This window comes from Phaenicophaeus curvirostris, unplaced genomic scaffold, assembly GCF_032191515.1.
Source record: "Phaenicophaeus curvirostris isolate KB17595 unplaced genomic scaffold, BPBGC_Pcur_1.0 scaffold_67, whole genome shotgun sequence".
Classification (NCBI taxonomy): Eukaryota; Metazoa; Chordata; class Aves; order Cuculiformes; family Cuculidae; genus Phaenicophaeus; species Phaenicophaeus curvirostris.
Genome location: NW_027206689.1, coordinates 957,489 through 962,293, shown reverse-complemented (window position 1 = coordinate 962,293; position 4,805 = coordinate 957,489).

Genomic DNA, 4,805 nt, shown 5'->3' with positions numbered 1-4,805 from the left:
CTTGTCCGCCGTCTTTGCCCTTGTCCGCACCTCTTTTCCTTTGTCCCTTATTCTCCGCAGCTGTGCGCTCCTCTTTGCCATTGTCCACCCGTCTTTGCCTTTGTCCGCCCGTCTTTGCCCTTGTCCGCACTTCTTTCCCCTCTCCGCCCGTCTTAGCCCTTTTCCGTTCGTCTTTGCCCTTGTCCGCTCCTCTTTGCTCTTGTCCCATATTCTCCAACCTCGTCCAGTCCTCTTTCTGCTTTTCCCGTATTCTCCGCCGTTGTCAGCCCCTCTTTGCACTTGTCCGCCTCTCTTTGCCCTTCTCCCGTATTCTCTGCACTTCTCCGCCCCTCTTTGCCTTTTTCTGACCTTCTATGCCCTTGTCCGCCCCTCTTTGCCCTTGTCCGCCCCTCTTTGCCCTTGTCCGCCCCTCTTTGCCCTTGTCCGCCCCTCTTTGCCCTTGTCCGCCCCTCTTTGCCCTTGTCCGCCCCTCTTTGCCCTTGTCCGCCCCTCTTTGCCCTTGTCCGCCCCTCTTTGCCCTTGTCCGCCCCTCTTTGCCCTTGTCCGCCCCTCTTTGCCCTCGTCCCGTATTCTACGCACTTGTCTGCCCCTCTTTGCACTTGTCCGCCACTATTTTCTTTTGTCCGCCCCTCTTTGCCCTTGTCCGCCCTTCTTTGCACTTTTCCCCTAGTCTCCGCACTTGTCCACCCCTCTTTGCACTTGTTCGCCCCTCTTTGCCTTAATCCCGTATTCTCCGCAATTGTCCAACCCTCTTTGCCCTTGACCGCCCCTCTTTGCCCTTGTCCACCCCTCAATGCCCTTGTCCGCCCCTCTTTGCCTTTGTCTGGCTCTCTTTGCACTTGTCTGCCCCTCTTTGCACTTGTCCCGTATTCTACGCACTTCTCCGCCTCTCTTTGCCCTTGTCCACCCCTCTTTCCCTTGTCTGCCCCTCTTTGAACTTCTCTACCCCTCTTTGCAATTCTCTGCCCGTCTTTGCCATTGTCCACCTCTCTTTGCCCTTGTACACCCCTCTTTGCCCTTGTCCGCTCCTCTTTGCCCTTTTCCGCTCCTCTTTGCCCTTTTCCGCTCCTCTTTGCCCTTTTCCGCTCCTCTTTGCCCTTTTCCGCTCCTCTTTGCCCTTGTCCGCTCCTCTTTGCCCTTGTCCGCTCCTCTTTGCCCTTGTCCGCTCCTCTTTGCCCTTGTCCGCCCCTCTTTGCCCTTGTCCGCCCCTCTTTGCCCTTGTCCGCCCCTCTTTGCCCTTGTCCGCCCCTCTTTGCCCTTGTCCGCCCCTCTTTGCCCTTGTCCGCCCCTCTTTGCCCTTGTCCGCCCCTCTTTGCCCTTGTCCGCCCCTCTTTGCCCTTGTCCGCCCCTCTTTGCCCTTGTCCGCCCCTCTTTGCCCTTGTCGGCCCCTCTTTGCCCTTGTCTGCCCTCTTTGCCCTTGTCCGCACCTCTTTGCCTTTGTCCCTTATTCTCCGTAGTTTTGCGCCCCTCTTTGCCCTTGTCCGCCCCTCTTTGCCCTTGTCCGCCCCTCTTTGCCCTTTTCCGCCCCTCTTTGCCCCTCTCCTGTATTCTCTGCCCTTGTCCGCCCCTCTTTGCCCTTGTCCGCCCCTCTTTGCCCTTGTCCGCCCCTCTTTGCCCTTGTCCGCCCCTCTTTGCCCTTGTCCGCCCCTCTTTGCCCTTGTCCGCCCCTCTTTGCCCTTGTCCGCCCCTCTTTGCCCTTGTCCGCCCCTCTTTGCCCTTGTCCGCCCCTCTTTGCCCTTGTCCGCCCCTCTTTGCCCTTGTCCGCCCCTCTTTGCCCTTGTCCGCCCTCTTTGCTCTTGTCCCGTGTTCTCCACACTTGTCCCGTGTTCTCCACACTTGTCTGCCCCTCTTTGCCCTTATCCCGTGTTCTCCACACTTGTCTGCCCCTCTTTGCCCTTATCCCGTGTTCTCCACACTTGTCTGCCCCTCTTTGCCCTTGTCCCGTGTTCTCCACACTTGTCTGCCCCTCTTTGCCCTTGTCCCGTGTTCTCCACACTTGTCTGCCCCTCTTTGCCCTTATCCCGTGTTCTCCACACTTGTCCGCAACTCTTTGCCCTTGTCCCCCCGCTCTTTGCCCTTGTTCCGTATTCTCTGCCTTTGTCTGCTCCTCTTTGCCCTTGTCCCGTATTCTCTGCACTTCTCCGACCCTCTATGCCCTTGTCCGCCCCTCTTTGCCCTTGTCCGCCCCTCTTTGCCCTTGTCCGCCCCTCTTTGCCCTTGTCCGCCCCTCTTTGCCCTTGTCCGACCCTCTTTGAACTTGTCCGACCCTCTTTGAACTTGTCCGATCCTCTTTGAACTTGTCCGCCCCTCTTTGCCCTTGTCCGCCCCTCTTTGCCCTTGTCCGCCCCTCTTTGCCCTTGTCCGCCCCTCTTTGCCCTTGTCCGACCCTCTTTGAACTTGTCCGATCCTCTTTGAACTTGTCCGACCCTCTTTGCCCTTGTCCGCCCGTTTTTGCCCTTGTCCGCCCTCTTTGCCCTTGTCCGCACCTCTTTGCCTTTGTCCCTTATTCTCCGCAGTTGTGTGCCCCTCTTTGCCATTGTCCACCCGTCCTTGCCTTTGTCCGCCCGTCTTTGCCCTTGTCCGCACTTCTTTCCCCTCTCCGCCCGTCTTAGCCCTTTTCCGTTCGTCTTTGCCCTTGTCCGCTCCTCTTTGCTCTTGTCCCATATTCTCCAACCTCGTCCACTCCTCTTTCTGCTTTTCCCGTATTCTCCGCCGTTGTCAGCCCCTCTTTGCACTTGTCCGCCTCTCTTTGCCCTTCTCCCGTATTCTCTGCACTTCTCCGCCCCTCTTTGCCTTTTTCTGACCTTCTATGCCCTTGTCCGCCCCTCTTTGCCCTTGTCCGCCCCTCTTTGCCCTTGTCCGCCCCTCTTTGCCCTTGTCCGCCCCTCTTTGCCCTTGTCCGCCCCTCTTTGCCCTTGTCCGCCCCTCTTTGCCCTTGTCCGCCCCTCTTTGCCCTTGTCCGCCCCTCTTTGCCCTCGTCCCGTATTCTACGCACTTGTCTGCCCCTCTTTGCACTTGTCCGCCACTATTTTCTTTTGTCCGCCCCTCTTTGCCCTTGTCCGCCCTTCTTTGCACTTTTCCCCTAGTCTCCGCACTTGTCCACCCCTCTTTGCACTTGTTCGCCCCTCTTTGCCTTAATCCCGTATTCTCCGCAATTGTCCAACCCTCTTTGCCCTTGACCGCCCCTCTTTGCCCTTGTCCACCCCTCAATGCCCTTGTCCGCCCCTCTTTGCCTTTGTCTGGCTCTCTTTGCACTTGTCCGCCCCTCTTTGCACTTGTCCCGTATTCTACGCACTTCTCCGCCTCTCTTTGCCCTTGTCCACCCCTCTTTCCCTTGTCTGCCCCTCTTTGAACTTCTCTACCCCTCTTTGCAATTCTCTGCCCGTCTTTGCCATTGTCCACCTCTCTTTGCCCTTGTACACCCCTCTTAGCTCTTGTCCGCTCCTCTTTGCCCTTTTCCGCTCCTCTTTGCCCTTTTCCGCTCCTCTTTGCCCTTTTCCGCTCCTCTTTGCCCTTTTCCGCTCCTCTTTGCCCTTTTCCGCTCCTCTTTGCCCTTTTCCGCCCCTCTTTGCCCTTTTCCGCCCCTCTTTGCCCTTGTCCGCCCCTCTTTGCCCTTGTCCGCCCCTCTTTGCCCTTGTCCGCCCCTCTTTGCCCTTGTCCGCCCCTCTTTGCCCTTGTCCGCCCCTCTTTGCCCTTGTCCGCCCCTCTTTGCCCTTGTCCGCCCCTCTTTGCCCTTGTCCGCCCCTCTTTGCCCTTGTCCGCCCCTCTTTGCCCTTGTCCGCCCCTCTTTGCCCTTGTCCGCCCCTCTTTGCCCTTGTCCGCCCCTCTTTGCCCTTGTCCGCCCCTCTTTGCCCTTGTCCGCCCCTCTTTGCCCTTGTCCGCCCCTCTTTGCCCTTGTCTGCCCTCTTTGCCCTTGTCCGCACCTCTTTGCCTTTGTCCCTTATTCTCCGTAGTTTTGCGCCCCTCTTTGCCCTTGTCCGCCCCTCTTTGCCCTTGTCTGCCCTCTTTGCCCTTGTCCGCACCTCTTTGCCTTTGTCCCTTATTCTCCGTAGTTTTGCGCCCCTCTTTGCCCTTGTCCGCCCCTCTTTGCCCTTGTCCGCCCCTCTTTGCCCTTGTCCGCCCCTCTTTGCCCTTCTCCTGTATTCTCTGCACTTCTCCGCCCCTCTTTGCCCTTGTCCGCCCCTCTTTGCCCTTGTCCGCCCCTCTTTGCCCTTGTCCGCCCCTCTTTGCCCTTGTCCGCCCCTCTTTGCCCTTGTCCGCCCCTCTTTGCCCTTGTCCGCCCCTCTTTGCCCTTGTCCGCCCCTCTTTGCCCTTGTCCGCCCCTCTTTGCCCTTGTCCGCCCCTCTTTGCCCTTGTCCGCCCCTCTTTGCCCTTGTCCGCCCCTCTTTGCCCTTGTCCGCCCCTCTTTGCCCTTGTCCGCCCCTCTTTGCCCTTGTCCGCCCCTCTTTGCCCTTGTCCGCCCCTCTTTGCCCTTGTCCGCCCCTCTTTGCCCTTGTCCGCCCCTCTTTGCTCTTGTCCCGTGTTCTCCACACTTGTCTGCCCCTCTTTGCCCTTATCCCGTGTTCTCCACACTTGTCTGCCCCTCTTTGCCCTTGTCCCGTGTTCTCCACACTTGTCTGCCCCTCTTTGCCCTTGTCCCGTGTTCTCCACACTTGTCTGCCCCTCTTTGCCCTTGTCCTGTGTTCTCCACACTTGTCTGCCCCTCTTTGCCCTTATCCCGTGTTCTCCACACTTGTCCGCAACTCTTTGCCCTTGTCCCCCGCTCTTTGCCCTTGTTCCGTATTCTCTGCCTTTGTCTGCTCCTC